This window comes from Cnephaeus nilssonii (genome assembly GCF_951640355.1).
Source record: "Cnephaeus nilssonii genome assembly, chromosome: 12".
Classification (NCBI taxonomy): domain Eukaryota; kingdom Metazoa; phylum Chordata; class Mammalia; order Chiroptera; family Vespertilionidae; genus Cnephaeus; species Cnephaeus nilssonii.
The window spans coordinates 74,964,014-74,985,196 of NC_137083.1; the positions used below are offsets into that span (position 1 = coordinate 74,964,014).

The 21,183-nt window shown below is 42.0% G+C and overlaps 1 protein-coding gene across 2 annotated transcripts in view; it reads right to left on the reverse strand.

Moving 5' to 3' along the window:
* Nucleotides 1-11,214, reverse strand: part of FOXP2 (forkhead box P2) — a 709,145-nt gene extending 697,931 nt beyond the window's left edge. For both annotated transcript variants that reach the window (XM_079786232.1, XM_079786231.1), the window contains exon 1: nucleotides 11,017-11,214. The gene's annotated coding sequence lies outside the window, so the exon portion shown is untranslated. The remainder of the gene's footprint in view (nucleotides 1-11,016) is intronic.
* Nucleotides 11,215-21,183: the final 9,969 nt, after the last annotated feature.

Consider the following 21,183-nt stretch of genomic DNA (forward strand, 5'->3'; position numbering starts at 1 on the left):
GGAGTGATGGAAAGCTTTAGATGCGGCTCTAAAAACCCTTTGGCAGTTCCCAGGAGAAGATGTCTCAAGAGATTTGAGGCAAAACTTTCTAAGTGGTACACTGTGTAAACTCTAACAAAGATATGTAGTACTCCTACAGTTGGGAGTTGCATTTATTTCTAATGCACACTGAAGAGACTGGACCAATATTTTATGTAGATTCTGAAAATGGATGTCTCTGTATGTAAAGTCCATAAAAGGGGGAGCTTTATGTCTAATTTTAAATGGGGGGATAAGGACACATATATAATACCTTAATCAATAAAGAAAAAAAAAAGCATTATGACATGACCCCAAAAGCAAGGGAAGTAAAAGCAAAAATAATGAATGGGACTATGTCTAACTAAAAAGCTTCTGCACAGCAAAAAAAAAAAAACAAAAAAAAAAAAACAAAGAGCAGCCAACCAGATGGGAGATGATATGTGCAAACAGTAGCTCTGACAATGGTTTCTTCTGAGTTTTTTATATAATTTCCAAAATATATAAAGAACTCACAAAACTCAACACCAGACAACCCACTCAAAAAGTGGGCAGAGGACCTGACCTCTCCCAAGAAGACATATAAACAGCCAATAGATATATGAAAAGATATTCAACCTCACTGGCCGTGAGGGAAATGCACATCCAAACTCCAATGAGATACACCGCACACCTGTTAGAGTGGCTGATATCAACAAGACAAGCAATAACAAGTGTTGGAGAGGTTGTGGAGAAAAAGGGGACCCTCATTCACTGGTGGGAATGTAAACTGGTACAACCACTATGAAAAGCAATCTGGCAATTGCTAAAAAATTTAAGAGTAGACCTACCACACGACCCTGCAATCCCTCTCCTGGGTATATACCCCAAAAAGTCAAAATCATGTATTCACAAAGTTAGATGCAACTATGTTCATTGCAGCATTATTCACGGTGGCCAAGACATGGTAACAACCAAAGGGTCCTGCGATAGGGGACTGTATAAGGAAGATGTGGTCCATATTCACAGTGGAATACTACTCAGCCATAAGAAAGGATGAAATACTGCCATTTGCAACAACATGGATGGACCTTGAGAATATTATGCTAAGTGAAATCAGTCAGTCAGAAAAAGCTAAGAACCTTATGATTTCACTCATATGTGGGATATAAAATTGAAACTCGTGAAAACAAGTTGCCAGAGGGAAGGGGATGGAGGTTGATGGTGACAGGAGAAGATCTGACTTTGAGTAGTAGACACACAGTGGGATATACAGATCTTGTAACACAGAACCCCACACCTGAAACCTATGTGATCATGTTGACCAATGTCACCCCAATAAACTTAATTAAAAATAAATAAATAAATGAATAAATAAAAGTTTACCAAACAGCTTACTCAACTCCACATTTTATTTCTGGATTGGTGGCATCATCACTACATATATGAAGGAGCATAGGACAAAGGCAAAATTGTGAAGAAATTAATACTTATGGAATGTTAATATATGCACTTCAGGGAAGAGAATTTGGGGTGGTTATTTATTTTTCTTAACCCTCACATGATCAAATCTTCATTCACTCTATCTTACCCTCTTCTTGTTTCAGCATTCTGTTTAAATAAGATGAGGCTCCATTCCTGACTGAGAAAGAGGGGTGTGGTGTGAGAATACCCTAGTAAGCTAAGAAAACTAAAACAAACAAAGAACCCCAGAACTTTTAAATTTTTTTAAATATATATTTTATTGATTTTTTACAGAGAGGAAAGGAGAGGGATAGAGAGTTAGAAACATCGATCAGCCGCCTCCTGCACACTCCCCACTGGGTATGTGCCCGCAACCAAGGTACATGCCCCCGACCAGAACCGAACCTGGGACCCTTGAGTTCGCAGGCCGACGCTCTATTCACTGAGCCAAACCGGTCAGGGCAACTTTTAAATTTTAACTGAGCTCCCTGTGAGCTTCATATGCAAAATTATTTGTGATCATTTTTGTTGGTTTTAATTTTTATTTTAGGAAGTATAATTTTCTCCCTTTCACCCTTATATAGTACGCTTGCTGGTATGGTACTAAGGAGAAAACATGTTCATAGCTTCAAATTTGAATCCAGGTACTTCACATAAAATGTTTTAGTTGAAAGTAACCTAAAAATAAATCCAGCCTCTTTTTAAATTTGGAGGAAATGATCTGCTCAATATCACAGAATAGTTATAGACAGACCAAGTATCAGAATGCAGGTCTCCTGGCACTTAACATAGGGCTCTGTGTAGTAAGCCAAGCTGGGTATTTTACTATCTGGGACAATAATTATATTTCCCAGAAAATTTTATTCTCACTCACACTTCTGATATGTGTTATTATCATCAGAGAAGTCCTTTAATACAAATGTCCCTACTCAGAACCAGGAAAGCAGAACATATTGGGACTTGGAATAGCCAGATGGCAACATGAAGGGCACTGGGTAGCTACGGAGCAGGAGTAGAGGAGTAGAAATGTGACTTAGTAATATTTAAAACGAGAAAAGAGGGGTACTTGCATATTAAAACCCCACTTTGCCTTGATTTAGAATTTTCCAAGGACCACATAGTCACTGGTGGTTTAATAAGATACCAGAATTATTTTTGAAAGATCTCATAATTCTGTCTGGAGGGCAGAAAAGGAAAAGAGAAAAATGAGAAGAAATGGGCAAAGAAGAGAGACCTCCTCCTCATTATCAATAGAAACAATCATATATCCTTTTCACTGTTCTCATGATATTTAGAATAAAATTGATGAGCAAGTTAGTGCACATTTAAAATAAGTATATAATATGTAAGAAGGAGAGCTATAGGGCATTAGGTTTATAAGAAACTAGAGGCCCCATGCACGATTCGTGCATGGGAGGGTGGGGTCCCTCAGCCCAGCTGGCACCCTCTCGCAATCTGAGAACCCTGGCTCCTAACCACTTGCCTGCCTGCCTGATCGCCCCTAACCACTCTGCATGCCTGCCTGATTGCCCCTAACCACCTCTGCCTGCCTGCCTGATCACCCCTAACCACTCGCCTGAATGTCTGCCTGATCTCCTCTAACCACTCGCCTGCCTACCTGATTGCCCCTAACTGCTTGCCTGCCTACCTGATCACCCCTAACCACTCTGCCTCAGCCCCTGCCTGCCTTGGCTTCATCTGGCAAGACATCCAGAATGATGTCTAGAAGGTTGTTCAGCTGTCTGGTCTAATTAGCATATTATGCTTTTATTATTATAGATTAATCTATATTTGTGTGGTGTTATATGGATAGTTGTATCACTTACACCTTTAGTTTTAGGTGTCCAAAAGCAATTTGAGCAAGCTAAAGAGTGGGATTTTAAATTTGTAGAACTGGACTTTCCATCAAATCATAAATCTTCAATATGCTCTATTTAAGGATGAATATTGGAAGATTAAGAAAAATGACAAGTTGTATACTTATGCTGTGTGTGTCAATGTCAACAAGTAAAGCCATATAAATCTAAAGGTTTTCAGAAGAGACCTTGGCTTGACCCACCTCCCTCCATCTTTACCCAAAGACAATCCTAGAAATACGTGCTATGCCCACATTGTAATCATAGTATAGCCATTAGAAACATCTATGTACACTACTTATGCTATTCATAAGATATGCTTAACCCATGGACACAGACAATAGGGTGGTGAAGGCCTGGGGTGGGGGGTGAGGTCGGGCTGGGAGAGGTCAATGGGGGAAAAAGGGAACATATGAAATACTTTCAACAATATATTTTTAAAAAGAATAAAATAGATACAGAAAGTTGAATTTGAAGTATATCCACCTGAGATAAGAACCATGTCTTGGCCAATATAATAGTAAACGTACAGTAAAAATATAATATCCCAAGTGTGAAATGGTATGAAATAAGTCTAGAAAGAAAAAGTTAGGTGAAAAGTTATTTCAATTACATAAAAAACAAGTGAGACAATGATGCACACAGAAGTAACTTCTTGGGCCTCCAACAAGTCATTTATTCCTTCATTCAATATTTACTTTTAGAGCTCCTACCAAGTTTGAGGTAATGTTTTAAGCAGTGGGTTAGGACAGTTAAAACAAAATCTCTGACTCATTGGGGGTAGAAATGATAAATAATTTTATTGTTGTTGTTAATCCTCACCCAAGAATATCTTTCCATTGATTTCCAGAGAGAGTGGAAGGAAGGGGAAAGACAGAGAGAGGAACATAGAAGTGAGAGAGATACATCGATTGGTTGCCTTCTGCATGGGGCTAGTGGTCGAGCCTGCAACAGAGGTACTGTGCTCTTGACTGGACTCACACCCTGGACCCTTCAATCCATGGGCTGACGCACTACCCGCTGAGCCAAACTGGCTAGGGCTATAAACAAAATTTTAAATGCCAGTTGATGATAGTGTTATGGAGAAGAATAATGAATGGTAAAGGTGATAGAACATGATCAATGAGGATTTCTTATTTTACATAAGACCATCAGAGAAGGCTTCTGTAATAAAGATACGTTTGAGTAGAGACCAGAAGTTAGTGAAGCTACTTGAGAGTAGAGCATTCCAGACAGAGAGCATAACTCTGAGGTAGAAATCATCTTATTCTATTTTGAGGAATACTAAGTGTGTCTAGGGTTGACTGAATAAGAGCAAAATGTTAGGAAATAATGTCAGATAGGTAGCTGGGATAATATGGACTTATGTAAAATCTTTGTCTCTCATTCTGAGAGACATAATAAGCTACTGGAAGGTTTATACAAAAGAATGACATAATCAGACCTATTTTTACAAGATCACTGCTGTGTGAAAAATAAACTGTGATGCCTTGAGAAAGAAGGGGGATCAACTAAGCAGCTATTGCAGCAATTCAGAGGAGATGAAGGTCAATCTGATTAGACTGGCAACAGTGGTTGTACTAACTAGATGTACAAAACAAGATTTTGGGGTGCCATCTAGCCAAACTAGAGGCAGAATGAGAGAGGGAAAATATTAAAGACCAAAAGGAAGTGAAGAGTTAGCTTCAGGAATACAGATATAGATCAACCAAATCCTGGAACATAAATTTGGGTGAAGCAATGGTGAGGAATAGTTCCTAAGGATGTTGGGGATCTTTTTTTAAAAAATGAGATGATTTTATGACAGTGCATATGTTAAGCTGTTAAGATATTTGGATTAGTATACTATAAGTTTCTCTTTACTATCTGCCAGTGAAAAATTTTATAAATGCCTTCTCCAAAATATGTCTATCACTGACTTTTTAACCCCAAAGCATATTTTTTAGAAAATTTGTTTCTTCTTAAATTGAGGAAAAGTTGCAAAATGATGGCTGTGGTTGTGTAAGTGTACTAAGCTAATACCAAATTAAAATGATACAAAAAACTTTTCACAGAAAATGCCATCATAAAAGTTGATAAGAAAAAAAATAAATGAATACCAGAAAAAAACTGTATGCTCTTTCTCATAGCATCTTTTATTTGAGGAATTCAGTTAATTTCCTGTTTTTTTTTAAAAAAAATGACATTCTCATAGTATATTCATTTAGACTTATATTAGAAAGATCTTTAAAAAGAAACACTAAAACTTAAATAAATTTTACATCAACATTATCTTCCATAAAGTACTAGTATATTTTAATCCTTCCAAGGTAAAAATGGAAAGAAATTGAAGGCATTAATAAACTAAAAATGCTGATCGTTTGTGAACACCTGGGGATTCATGTTTCATAGTAATGTGCTTTCTCAACATTTAATTTTTTTCGCTCTTGTTAATGAAAATAATTTGCCACAGTAGAAAGGAATTAAGACATCAGCTCCTTACGACATACTTTTCAATATAATGGAAAGGTATGTTCTAGAGATTTTTGTTGGATTCAGGAAGAGAGAACTGTACAACTAATTGGAAAGTTAAATTCAATCAGTACAGTAAAGGTAAAAGAACACATATTTGAAAGATCAGTAATTCAAAAGGTTGAACCTGAGCCCCAATATATAAATCTTGGAGAAAATGCATTTTAAATAAAAATTTAGATAAAATTATATAAATTGAGGGAATTTTAGAATTCTGAGTGTTCATGGGAAGCAACTTGGAATAATAAACAAATACAAGTCAATTTAAAGAAGGTAAAGTTCACAATTACAAATGAAAAAGTGTTAGGATTAAAAGTGAATCATAAGCTCCAAATCATTAAAATATAATATTGTTTTTAAAATGAAATGGTGGTGATGCCAATATACCTTATTTTAGAGCATAAATAATCACTGTTAATTTGACGACTCAGTAAAAATTTGTATAGCTAGGCCGAAATTCCTAGTTACTCCAGTTATAAAATTGAGATTACATTCCTAAAAATAATTAGGATAGTATTTAATAATACCATATTTGAGGATATACCAAATTAACAAAGCAGCTTTTTAGAGAAGAAAAATAGTTTTAATGAATGCTACTACTAGAAATAAGTCCCCACATATATGGGTTTACCTTTTCATTTTAATATTAATAGTTTTGGAATATAATAAATCTAAATATTCTCTAAAGACCTCTCTCCAGAATTTCTATATGCTAACATCAACCTCTTAGTAATTTATTTATATTTCACCAAGTTACTCTCTTTTTAAATTTGTCTGGAAAATTTGGGAAAGGGTGATGGATAAATACACTGGGCAGAACAAAAGAGTATATTCAAAAATACATCAGAGGTAATAAGGCATAAGTAAATAAGAAACTGTAAGTATCAATTTATTTTAATAGGTAAGGATACCTACAAGAAAAATTATTCTACATTTTCTACATTCTACGAGAAGGGCATTCTACTATAAACAATGCTGGGTTAAAAAAAAAAAAGTAATGGTATTTTTAGAAAACCCTCCTAATTATCCTTAGTTAATGTGTTAAAAAACATACAACTATGGGGTCCACTTGAAGGTTCAAAAAAACAAATGAAGTTAAAAGTTTGGAACAACTCCATAAGAAAGCACTGATAATGACCTAAGCTTCATGAAAAAAAGACCAAAACACTTAAACTGTTTTACTTGATAAAGACTATAAAACTGATATGACTGGAGTGCAAGTGTATTAAATGATAAATAGGTGGACCTAAGAAAAGTTTTATGTTATCTAAAGAAGAAACAGAACTAAAGTAAATTACAGCATATGAAACTGGTCTGCAGACCTTGAAATACTTTAAAAAGTTTCAAACACTTGAATTACTTTTTTTAGAAGCCTTCAGAATAAAAACAACAATCTTTATGGGTTGAACTTGCTCAGGTTTGTTAGAACTCTATACATTAAGGACTATATAAGTGTGGTTACTTTAAAAAATCTATGCAAATCTCCGGCCTAGGGTAAGAAATGGGCTTTCTTTCATAAAAAAAGCAGTACAAATATGGGGACTGGTTAGAACATTTTGGATCCAGTCATTTACTATTAAGAATACTACTATTTATAACAAAGTTTTAAAAAATGTTTGAGTGTACCAATAATTAGTATTCAGTAATTGTAATGAAATTGATATTATTTCTGAATCCAACTGATTTAAAATTTTGTCTAGCAACAATCATGTCCAGAGAACTTCTTAATGATAAGTCACTAAGTCAATGGCCTCTTTCTGGTTTTAATTCACAAAGGCAGAAAACACATGACCACATCCGTCATTCAGTTTTGTACCAATATTGTAACTAATAGCTGAATTGACTGTCGACACAAAAACACACATGGGTAAAAGCCAGAGTCAGCTATAAATCCTTTAAAAAATCACAAATAATATTAATATTATATGATTAAGTTCTATATCCCTCATATTCTCTCCTGAAATAAAAAGTCTGGTACATTTGTCTGGCTACATTCACTATACTATTATATGCCTCCATGAGTCTCAAACCATAAAGTTATTTTCATTATTCAAATATACTTTCATAAAATGTAAGTCTAGTACTTTATGAAAAGTACGATAGCAAAGAGTTATTTTGTATTTCTGAATTCTTGTTTGTACAAAATGAATAGTTTCTCAATGTAGGTTATCTGTAAATTTAATGATTACCTCCCCCCCCCCCATTTTTATGGTGTGTCACATACAATTTCCCTATATTTTAGGTTTCTAGAATATTATGAGATTTTTTTTAAGCAAAGCCACTGCAGTATTATGAGTGGGGAAAAAAAAAAACAAAACTCCAATGACCATTTACTTAGATACAATCACTGAATCATTTCATAAAATGCAATCAAAGGTCTCTTTCCATTCTAGAGCCAATTTCCATATAAAAAACAATTTTCAGCTCTATAATTTCTATTATTCTGAATCCCAAAATGTAAGTTGGGGAATTTTGGAAAACAGTTTACATAGTTCATAGTTATTTGTGTATGTTTTCCTTTGATTATTCTAGTTTCCATTCTAATGTAATGGTAACATTTTAATAGTCTGCATATTTTTAAAGCCTTTATTGTACTCATATTTAAATTGCATGTTAAAAAGTATTCCCTAAAATTTATTGTACTTAAAAATAAATATTAAGATGCTCTTTTTAAATTGAGTGTCTGTCCTTTCTCATCTTACAGGGATTTATCATCAGGTTTCTAGATTCCTCTTTAAAAGTTACTAACTTAGTCACACTTAAGCATTTACTTCACTTTCAGATTACAATGAAATAGTGGATTTCTTAAGGAAATATTAAATTGAATGACTACTGAACATGAATCTAGTTAAGTAATGAAAATGAAAGGAAGGAAATAAGCAAGGAAGGAAAGAACTTCTAAAAGCTCGAAAGCTGAAATGAAATTTTAGGATCCTAATGACCATAGTGTGTATAACTTTATATCCACTTTATTAATATATATATATACACAAATAAATCAAAATTGTAAATTAATTGTGTAGCAGCATTAAATAAACACTGCATTTTAAAATTCCAATAAGCTGAGAACATACTTATCCATAAGTCAAGTTGACAGAAAAGATAAACAGGCCCCTTGACATAAAACATTTCCCAGGGTATGCCACGATGCAGAATTGAAGATGAAAATATCTGAAAGCTCATCTTTACTTCAATTCTGACCTCTCACATAGACTTGCTATTAAACAACCCCTCCTGTCTCCACCGATGCCTAACAAAACTATTTGAGCTGTTTGAGTTAGTAGAGCGTGCAAAGATGTGCCTTCCAGGCAAACTTTTGCTTTCTAAAAGTTAATCTCTTTAAACACTTCCAGTTGGAAAACGTCCACTTCAGCTACTTGACACCAGGGCATCACTTTCTCCCTGGGCTTATCTGCTACTGCTTAATTATTCTTCCAAACAGACTGAGGGCACTTTGGGGAGGTAGCTCTTTAAGCATTTCTGAATTCATGATGACTGTGAGTGTACCCACCTCACACACTTCCACTGGCCTTTCGCACCCTTCCTCCCCGGCAGTTCTGAGCACTCTCCCGGGCCGCTTTTGCCCACCTCGCGTCCAGAACGCCTGCTCACCTGGAAGCAAACAGTACTTGAGGAATCATCCTCAAGATCCAGAAACGGACTGGATTTCTGCACGCCGCGAGAGAAATGGGCCGGGGGCCACAGGACCATTACAGCAAGCAGCTGCCCGTTAAGTGATTTAAAGCTGATGGTGAAAAGGCTGAATAAACAAATAGAAAGATCTGTCTAGTTCCTTGGGGATTCCGGAGTCTGAAGAGCCTCCCCAGAGGTGTCCAGTTCGGCCTCTTTTAACCTGTCCCTAAGCAAAACGCACACTGGTTCCACTCTCAGATGCCCCCATTCTCACGCGCCGGCCGTCTCCTTCCTTCCCAATCAGTGTCACCCCACGCACCAAGTGTCCTGGAAGACTTACCCAAGAGCTCCCGAGTCTGAGAATATAGGACAACTGTTCCTCCCTGCGCCAGAGTCCCCTCAGACGCTCGCACCGAGGTCGGGGTGTCTGGGCGCACTCAGGCCTGCGGGCGGGGAGCGGCGCGCCGGAGGAGACGCACCGGCGGAGCGCGCAGCCTCCTCGAGGGTCCGACCGGCGCGGCGGCCGCACGTGCTGCGCTGCGATCCCCGAGGGGCGTCGGAGGCGCGCTCCACCCGGGTCCGAGTCCACCCGCGCGCCTGCCTGCGGTCCGCTGGTCCCTGGCCTCCGAGGACTTACACAGGGGCCGACCTAGAAGCCTTCCCTCCCCCGGAAAGGTGTCTGCGCCCCTCCCACCGTCCCTCCCAGAAGACCCCCCGGAGGAGAGATTTCCCCCAAAGCCCACCCAGCGCGAGGAGAACTTGCCGAAACGGAATGGAAGTGAGACCAGGGCGGACACAGGTGGACCGGGGCGTGCTAACCGTGGACTGGGGCGAGAGCGTGGTGGGGGCCGCCGTGGAGATGCCCAGCTATCCCAAGCATCACTAGGGACCAGAGTTTCTTCCCTCCAGAAACAGGGGTGCCCCTCTCCGCCTCCGGGTCCCAGAGAAGAACTTCAGAAGCGTTCGCTGAAGTGAGTGTCCAACTCAGAGACCAGAAGAAGCGTGCACTTGCCAATTGAGTAAATAAAGGTCAGCAGTGGGAGCAGGAAGAGTGTGCCTCCAGCCAGCAGATGTTTTTACTGGTGTTTCTCCTCGGGGGGTGGGGGAGAGGAGGAGGGGGAGGAGGAGAAAACAAATAACAAAAACAAAAGAGTAAACAAACACACATCTGGTATTTCCACACACAGTTTCCTCCAGCCGCGGGCCTCTCCCGACCACGCAACATTTTGCATATTCAAAACTACAAATCGCCCGTGAGCCAACAGCAATTGCTCCTCTCTCGACTCCCCCTGCCCGGATCACATCGTAAAACGTAAAAGAATAACAAGTGGTAGGTAATGTGAAGTTCGGACGGCGACCCAGGCGCCCGGCCCGTGTCGGACGCCAGTCCCCCCCGCCCTGCCCGCCGCGCGTGGAGGCTGGGCCGAAAGTTTGCCTCCCTCGCCGCGGCGCGGGGAGCGCGGCGCAAAGTCACCGCCGGGCCGGGCACGGAGGAGGCCGGGCCGGGGCGGGGTGCGGGGGCGCAGCGCGCCAGAGTTGAGGTGAAGAAACTTACCGGATCGGGGACGCCCGGGCAGCGCCCGGTGAGGTGGCACCCGCGGCCGGCCCGGAGGCAAAAGCTCCCAAACAAAACACACGCGCGCGCGGGTCCCAGCAGCCGCTGCAGCGTGTGGGGAGCGCACCCAGGCGTGGGGAGGCGGGGGAGCGGGGGCAGCCGCTGCGGGCAGGCGCGGCCGCCGCTTAAATAGCCGGACCTGCGCTCGCCCGCGGGCGGAGGGGGACTCCCGGCTCCAGCTGGGGCCGTAGGGACCGCGGCGGAGCAGCACGCGCCCGCGTGTCTCGCGCTTTCTCAGAGGCTCGCGCTGTCTGGCGCTGCCGCTCCCCCCACCCGGATCTGTGTGTGTCTGTATGTGTGTGTGTGTGTGTGTGTCTCGTGTGCGTGTGCGTGTGTGTGTGTGTATGTGTGTGTGTGTGCGCGCGCGCTGCCGGGCGCGCGCATCCGTGTTGTTGGCAATGCAAACTGTACACACACTGTGCGGGGGCCGCCTCTCCTCGGACGGACGGGGTGGGGGAAGGGACGCCGTACAGGGTCATAAAGTACTGCGGGACCACTTGTTTGCTTGTGTTTCACTTTGCGTTGTTATTGTTGCTGTTGATCCGTAAAGTGGTTGGGAGAGCAGGCCGGGTAGGAAGCCAGTCGCCTCCATCCGCTCACTTCCCCCGTCCCACAACTTCTTTCCTGGGAGGGAAACGCGGCGAAATATTGTTGAAAGTCGCACTGGAGCCTCCTGGCTGACGTCAGGTCCACCTGCTCTGTAAGCAACTAGCCGGAGAACTTGTTTGTTCTGCGCCAGATCTTCCCCCACCCCCACCCTCTCCTCCACCCGGCCCTGCCTCCTCCCTCTAGGCCCAGAAGGCAGTCCGGGAAGGGGGTGGGGAGGAAGGAGAGAACAAAACCGTCTGCCGTATTGGCAAAGCCGAGTTGTGTCTGCTGCTTCTTGGCAGTCCCCAAAGTACGTCCTCTCAGCAGACAGAGCTGCTGGCAAGTGGAACTGGGGATTCCGCGTGAAGTGCAGGAAAACTGGAAGGGATCCAAAGCCCTTGGTGGCAGGGAGTTAAAGTACTTGGGAGTTAGAGAGGGGGACCCCGGCACGCGTCAAAACGCCCATTGGTCTTCTTTTCACGGTCTCCCCGCTGCGGCCTGGGGTGCCAGGGGCCAAGGGTCTTTTCCCCTCTTCGTTGGGGTCCAGACTCCTGTCCCATTTGGGCCCAGGAGTTCGCTCGGTTACGATCCCGTGTCACCAGCCTGGGGGCGGAGCTTGAAAAGTGGTGGTCGCTGGGCTGTGACTTTTAGGGTCCCAGGCTTTCGAGATGGGTCCCCTCAGGGACCGAGGGGAGCAAAGGTAACCGGAATGAAAGTAAAGAAGGAACTTCCAGAGCCTGCCCTGCGCCCGCTGCAAAGCCAAGGCGCCGGGTGGGGAATGAATGGACCCAGCCTCCAGCACCAGGACCCCGAGTCTGTCCGCGGGCCCACGCGGGACCCAGGGGATGACATGGCCCAATGCGGAGCGTGACCCGAGTGGGAGGGGGTGCTCCGCAGCCCGTTCCCCACTTGGGCTCGGGGCGGGCGGTAACTCCCCCGCCGCCTCCCACCAGCCGCTCCCCGCCTGCGGGTGGCGGGACCCTGCCCCGCGCGTTCCCGGAGCGAGCGCCGCGGCCCGAGCCGGGCTCTGCTCGCGGGCCGTCGGGCAGGGGAGCGATCTGAAAGGCGCGGAAACTTTCCTGCGAACCGCTGCGCCCGGAGAGGCTGGAGCGAGCACAGAAAACCTGGGCCCGCACTTCATCCCGCCAACTTCAACATCTCCGCAGGCAGCAGGGGGGGGTGTGCGGTGGGGGGGACGGAGGGGGGGGCGGCTGGGGAGACCCGCGAGCTGCACAGACGTCTGCCTGGGGGTCTTTCTTTTCCTCAAAGAGCAGCGCGCCCTTTCTCTAAAGGGCGGGCGCAAGCTCCTCTCTCTCTCTCTCTCTCTCTCTCTCTCTCTCTCTCTCTCTCTCTCTCTCTCTCTCTCTCACACACACACACACACACACACACACACACGGTGCCCCCTCTTCCTCTCCGAGCCCGCCGTGCTCCCGCGGAGGAAGCCGCGCTGGCACCCACATCTGTAAACACGACCTCAAGTTTAGTAGCGAAACCAATTAAGTCAATAAGGCGCGGGGCGGCCGGAAGGGCGGCCCTGCGGGCGGGGGGGGGGGGGGGGGGGGGAGCGGGCTGGGCTCTGGGGCTGCGGTGCTCCTGTGAGTTTGAAACTCCAGGCAGCCCTGGAGTGCCCTGCTCACGGAGGGCTCTTGCTCTCATAACATTGTCTTTTTCGAAATGCAGGCTGAAGAGTTGACAAATAACCCGAATTTTTTTATTTTTATTTATTTTTATGTTAAAGATGGGAGCGGGGAGACGAGGAGGAAGCAGCCTTTCAAATTAGACCCTGCCAGGCCCCAGGGGCCCCCCTGGAAAGGTGCCGGTCATTTCATGTTCAGTAACTTGCGTTTGTGCTTCACCGGCAAGCCTAAATAAAAAAGCAGAGCCTCCGAACTGACCTGAAACTATTTGGGAAAAGAGACCAGCAAACGGCGTTGAGATCCTCGGAGAAGCGAAGACCTGCCCCCTTCTTCGCGCGGGGTTTGTGCAAAAAGTAGCAGAGGCGTTGCAAGGTCTCCGGAGGCCCACAGGCCCCCCGCTCTCTCCTCCCGGACCCCACCTACTTGCCTTTCTCTTTCAGGTTTCCGAAAAAGTGAGCTGGAAAGCCTGACTACAAAGGAGTCGGGGCCACTCCGCGGAGACGTTCAAGTTCTCAGGGAGGGGAAAGCGGGGAGAGTCTCCAGACCCGGGGATGGGGGGGGGGGGGGCAGCGGGGGTGCTGAAACGTCCACCTTTCGGTACACAAAGATGCATTTTGGTGAAATTACCAGCCTCTGACGTGGGTGCAAAAACACATCGCAGTGGGAGGAGCACGTGTTTCGGCATTGACCTCGCATCCCAGCCAGACGTCTTTCTAAGCGGGGTGAGCCCGCACCCGCACCCCCACCCCGTTTAACTTCGCCCCATTATCGCCTCCTCCCAGACTGCGGTTCCCGGACCGCCGAGCCGGCCCGCGGGGCAGACGCCCAGGGAGTGGAGCAGGCTGGCCTCGCCGGGAGCCCCAGCCCGGGGCGCCTGGCCCGCAGCCAATGGGCTGGGCCCGGGTTCGAGAGGTGAAAGTTCAGGCCCGGGGCTCGCCTCTCGCCCCCCCCCCCCCCCCCCCCGTCTCCCGTCGCCTCCCTCCCGGCCCCCACCCCCAGCCACACCGCGGACACCGCCTGGCTCCCAGGGGCTGCCAAGCTGGCACGCAGTTTGTGGATGGGTGGTCATAAAATATATTTATTTGCAATTCCTTGAACTCGCCCACCACCCCCGCCTCCGCCGGGCCCGGAACACTGCGCGCTTTGTTCCCCTCGCGGCTGCGGGGCCCGCCGGGGCTCAGCGCTCGGGGCTCGCACACTTCCCCCAAAAGTTCACGGCGGAGAATGGGAAAGCCGGGTTTCCGCCGCGGAGGAATGGCTCTTTGTACCCGCGACCCGCCAGCCCCCCGGGTCCCGGCAGCGAGAGAGGAAGCGCGGCGCTGCGGCCTCGGCGGGAAGGACCAAGTCCGCCCCTGGGTCCCGCGCGGGGCCGCCGCCGCCGCAGCCCCGGGCGTCCCCGCCGCACGTGGGTCTGCAAAGTCCTGGGAGAGGCTCGGGGGGGGGGGGGGGGAGATAGACGGAGCCACGGTGTAATCAGTTGAGTTTCGCCAAGTGGCCCTCGAAGTTCTCTCGCGGAGATTTATTTGATTTCAAGATGAGATGAAACCGCAAATCAACAAATTCCTAGCCGCTGCTCGGTGGAGGGGCAGGGGAAGGGGGCGTTCGTTTGGGGGGGTCTCTGCCAGGGCATCTGGCGCGAAAGAAGCCACCCCAAATGAGATGGACTAAGACCGGGATGAAGGACAGCGATTTATGCGGGTGACACGTTAGGAATCTCGGCGCAATGCCTCTTGGAGGGGACCTAGTGAGTCTTCAGGTGTTTGTTATGAAAATACTATTACTCACACATGTAGGTCTGTTTTCTCCAAAACTTGCAATTAAACAATAAGCACATTTTTTTCTTGCTCAGAGCCTTTTTATTGGTGTAGTTGTGACTCAGACTTAAAATGTATCTACCTAGGGGGGAGAGATCACTGGGAGAGTGGGTGCATTTTTTTTTAAATTATATTTTGTTCTGTTGGAGATACCAGCTTCAAAGCCGCTTCAAATAGCCTGTAACAAAAAGTCTTCTTTAAATGCAAGGTAAAAAATATGCTTTCCTTTCGCACAGAGGAACTGGGCATATATCGGGTTTCTATCTTCCAGGTCCACTTCAGCTTTCTGAAGATGAGCACATAAATAGGCTCCTTTTAAACATCCCCCTCTCCTCCCAGACGCATCTTAGGAAAAAGAAAAGTCTAGTTTCACTGGAGTCAAATCAAGGGTAATCTGTGTTACCATGACAAATCGAATGTAGAGTTTGCAAAATTGGTGGAGTTACACCACCATCTGTCGTTAAGCTTCGGGACTACAAAATTTGGGACTTACAATAAATCTTAATGAGCTTTCTTAACTTTTTTTTTTTTTAATCACAAGCTATATTTTTCCTTTGTATTTTTATAACATTTACCCTAGATCTACCTGGACCTCGAAGCAAATGTGAGTGTGTGTGTGTGTGTGTTCATAAATCCTTGCTTCCACTAGGTTCTCTAGTCCTCTCTCTAAATAAATAAATACCCCACATCTGCCAACCAGCAGATACAACCATTTCAGATCAGCTGTGGGGCTACAGATTTCCAACCCCCACGCTCCCTGCGTGCCCTTGCTTCTAGTAGGCTGCTGATGGTAAACATCAAGCCTCAACTATAGAGCGACCCGTGTTCTGGAGTACATAGTAGACTCTTAATTCTTTCTTGAATTGTATCCTAGTTCTTTGCTAGCATATCTAATGCTGAAACTAGATCTCTCTGCTAAGAGGTTAGCTGAGAGTGTCTTAAAAATGGATTAAAAGGCAGTTTTATCAGGCTCCAGTGATGGTTGATCTTGCTGCAGAGACAAACATCAATTGCTCTGCGAAAGAATCTTGCTAAGAAAGAATTTTAACCAACTGAATATGGAAAAAGGACAACTACTAGATAAAGAATTCCAATACTGGCTCAAAAGCCTTCATCAAACAAGGAAGACTTCACTTTTCACAGAGCACTCCAATTGCACAGTATTTATATCAGATCTAAATTTTAAGGACCTAAAAATATCTCACTATATATATTGGTGCACCCCTTTTTGTGTTATGGACTTGGTTTCAAAATTTCAATTTTCCATAAAATAATTAAAATGAAATGTGACACCTTGTTTATGTGGGTAAGGCACTCACTAGAAATAAGTTGAACCATACTAAATTGTCTATGCTTGACCAGCTTTGATTCACACAAAGACAATTTCATATGCTTCAGATTAATAGAACCAAGGTTTTTCTGAAATGTAGTCTATCTCTATAACAGTAAGCATAGTCAATTGTCAATCTTTGTATGTACTTCCTGCCACATTCATTCAAATATGTTGAATTTCCTGATGCAAGAGCGCTTTCCTTGTTGATGCTTCCACCAGTAAATTAGTCTTAAGTTTGTATGTCTCTGAGTCATTATGAAATTTTGGAGCTGAAGAAAACTTTAAGAAATTGTAATCCAAAATATTAAAAAAATCATAAAGCGAAGGTCCAGAGTTGAAAGCAAGATGACATAGTTAGTTAGTAAAACTCTGATCGTTATTATTGAATTATTTCATATTTCTAAACATAAAATAATCTTTCTTCCTCTTATTTCACAAAAGGCATTTTTGCCTTCTCCCCACCTGATCTATTTGAATTATCTTCACATTCATCAAAACTGATATGGCTCAGTGGTGGCAATGCCTTTGGATGTCAGTACAGTATTGAAGATGGTTAACTGTCATGTCCATTGTAATACACAGGAATAAAAATGTCTGGTGACTTATTTCTCTTGAAACTCAATTAGAGCCTACAATATTTCTTCAATAATGTAAAGAGGTTCATCACTGTTGATTGCAAGTGTTCATTATAGAAAAACTGATGGCAAGAGGTGCTAACACAAACCACAGTTTATGATGTTTTTCAGGGTTAATCCTCAGGGACCCTTCGGGGTGAGATCCATAATCTCACCAGCTGCTTGCCTTCACTACACTCTTAAGAAATAAAGGCTAGCACAAAGCAATGAGACAACATATAACACAAATTTTTTTAAGCTACGAGCAAACAGAAGTCTATTAACATCCTGCATCAGTGTAGATTTTTATTTTGATTTACTAACCATATGGCTCCTGTAACCATAGCAGTTTACCCAAACAAGTGGGTAATTATAACAAATCATATGCGTTCAGTCATTTGCCCTCTTCTTTTTTCCCTTCTGCTCTTCCCCCTTCATTGTATTGTCCTTTTGTATCTCTTCCTCCTCGTTTTCCTCCCTCTGCCATGATCTTGTCACCACCCTCACAATGACAAGTTCCAAAATTTCCCACAGATATTTCTCTTCTAGGCTCCAAATCTGTTTATTCAATTGCTTACTGATAGCACCATCTGAGATGTGAGAATGCACCCTCTTTTCTCCTTATGCCACCTGGTTATGGTTAATAATGCCTTAATCCACAGTTTCTAAAGCCAAAAGGATCCAAGTCATTAAGTGCTACCTCCTTCACCTTCTTATATCCAAGCAACATTGGGTGTTATTCCTATTTAAAGCAAATTGTTACCTATTTAAATATTTCATTGTCATATTCTATCTACATGGTTGTTACCTTACTTCAAGCCTTCATCATTTCTTTTGTGGTCATTCTGGATAACCTTCCATCACTTCCCTTATTTTTAGTTTTCTCTTTGTTCCTGTTCATCTTCCTCACTGCTTTCTAAAACACATCACTTACAATTAGTCCCAGCTTCCCTGTAGCTGATGGAGTTGAATGTTAAGTTCTCTAGTCTGATTCAGCAAATTTGTCTAGCAAATATGAGATATTGGATGTCAGTACAGTATCGAAGATGGTTATAATTTAGAATGAATGAAATGGATGAATGATATGCCCCAGGCAAACATATTTTACATCTTAAATATATTGGGTCATAACGTTGTCAGATATATTTTTAGCTGTGTATCATTTTTCAGCAAATCTTTAAGTGTACTTAGCTACCCAATCATCTGGCTAAAATAGTTGTAACTGAAGATGTTCATTACTTTTTTTTTCATATGAAAGAACTCAGCAAATAGATATAAAAGTATATCAATTTGGCATTCAAATCCCCAACTGCAACTTAAAAACATACTTTTATTTATTTTTAGAGAGAGAAAGGGAGAGGGAAAGAGAGAAACATCACTGTAAAAGCGAAATATTGATCGGCTGCCTCCTGCATGGCCCGACCCTAAAGAGGATCAAGCCCACAGCCCAGGCATGTGCACAGAACTATGGGAATTGAATCAGCAACTCTTCAGTGTGAAGAACTACACCCAACTAACTGAGCCACATCAGCCAAGGCCCAACTGCATTTTTTAATGGCTCAACAAATATGTATACACTGCATACTATGGTAGATATTCCAAGATTAAAGGTGTATAACATTAGGTCCTTTCCCAGAACTTACATTCAAGTGAGATCTATAAGACATTGTAAGCGCATTATTTCAATAAAACATGAATTTCAATATATCATAAGACAGAGGTATATCCAGGATACAGTGAGACTAGAGGAAAATATTTCTTAAGGCTAAAGCAAGTAACATAGCCCTATATTTTTGTTTTGATGATAACTTTAAAAATACATCTTTTAATTAAAAATTTATAATTCACAAACTAGCAGACTCATAAAACTTAATCTTTGGTCAAAAGCACAATTTTGTGGTAAAAACAAGTTGCACAGCAATAGATAACTAATAGAAAGATAATAACCCTAGCCAGGCTAGTGTTGCCCAGTGGTTGAGTATCAACCCATGAACCAGGAGGTCTTGATTGGATTCCACATGCCCAGCTTGAGGGCTCTATCGACAGTAGGGGGCGTGTAGGAGGCAGCTGATCTATGGTTCTCTTTCATCATTGATGTTTCTATCTCTCCTTCTCCCTTTCTGAAATGAATTAAAAAAAAAAATTTTTTTTAAGATAATAAAAAAGATTATATTTCAGTAGTAGAATTTTGGGTTTTCTTTTTCCTCTCTGATTTTAATATTTTCAAATTATTTGTAATGCAAATGTATTACTTTATAATTTAAAAAAAGTAAATAACTATTTCAAAATTTATATTTCAAAATAGTACCCTAAAGTGCCTTTTAGAATTGCTGTAAATTTAGTACCCATGATCAACATCCTCTAACAAAACAAAATTTATCTCAAGCATAATTTAAAGTTACATTTCAAATTTACTTTTTATTTTATTTACTGAATAGAGTGATATTCTAAATTTTGTTAATACAAATAAGCAGCATATCCACATATGATAAGTACACTTTATGAATTAGCAGGGTATCTGAACACCATTTACAACATTTTTATTTTTAGGCAACTCACTTACAACGCAATCTACTTTAACTTGTCATCTTTCTGTATATGCCAATAAAAAAAATCATATAGGTAAAAGGCCTTTTAGTTTTTGACTACATTGAACATGATAACTATTAATTATTTTCAGTCTTATTCTAGGTACATGAATAAAAACAATCTGTGAAATGAAAAAGTATGACTAGATTCTCACTTCATATTTAATCATAAGAAACAACTATTGTCTCTTGAGGTTTTCCTAATTAGATTATAACACAGTTACAGTAGTTGAGTAGAAAAAGTCAAAGAAAGTTCTAAATTAGTTTAAGAAAAATTAACAAGTCAATAAATATGTTTTTATTGAATCACAATTACCATGCTGAGACAAATGGATTGACTACTCTGTTAATAATTGTGCATCTGTCCTCATAATATAAAAATCCAAAATAACAATTTTATGCTCAGTTGACTTCTTAAAATATTTGTCATGAAAAACCATAGAAAGCCATTTTGGGATCCTGATAATATTTTTTATATAATAAATTTTCATAATACCTGGATTGCCTTGTAAATTAAACAAACTTATAACTTAATATAGTACTTAAAATAATTTTAATTTTCACAACATATGAATATGTAAATGTGGGTATATTAATTACCTAGTCGTTTTGATATTTTTAAGTAACTATGAACACCAAGTACATCATTGAGTTTATTTTAGGAAACTATTATACAGAATATTATTATTGTGTTCATGATCATAAATAAATATGGTTCCTTCATAAGAATATATCATATGTATTAGACAGATACATTTCTGCTAAAGTAAGATTTCATTTCCCTTTTCAAAGATTCTCACATTTTCTGACTTATTTTTTGAAGTTAAAAAGTCTTTTCATTACTTCTATGATCCTTTGTCCATTTTGTTATTGATTCTTCTTCCATAACAATACTCCTTTTCACCTCATCACTAAATTCTGTGAATCAGGATCAAAGACAAAGAGGTCTGAACTGGTGAAATGAATGTATGATATTCTAACCAATTGAAGAAAACTTATTGATAGCTTTTCAAATAACTAGGTCATAAGGATAATAAATCATAAAGTATCTGTGCTAGAAAAAAATCTATATTTATTAAGCAAAAATCCATGCAACCAAGTTCAGGTAATTTATTATTAGATAAGAGATACGAACACTCTATGTTGGGACATAATAATATTGGGGGGAAAACACTCTAAAATGAATCACTGAAGGCAATTTGACATCTAAAATATGGTAGTAAGATGAGCTCTACCTCGCAGACTTTAGCACAAAAATGTGGTGAGCAAATGTAAGACTTTCAAAGGAAAGGAAGTTCATACAGCTGTTTGACTGTGAGAATTAGATAACTTGCAGTCATAAAATATAGACCCTTTTATTTCCTGAATTCAACTCGGTTCAATTTCAGCAAATATTTATGGAGTTCACATTATTTGCCTGTCAATATTTAATATCTTAGACTCATAATCTTTAGGTTAGATGGAGCTTAGAGGTCACCTAATCCAAGATTCTTCCCAAAGAAGGAATTTGGGTATGGATTTTTGTTATGA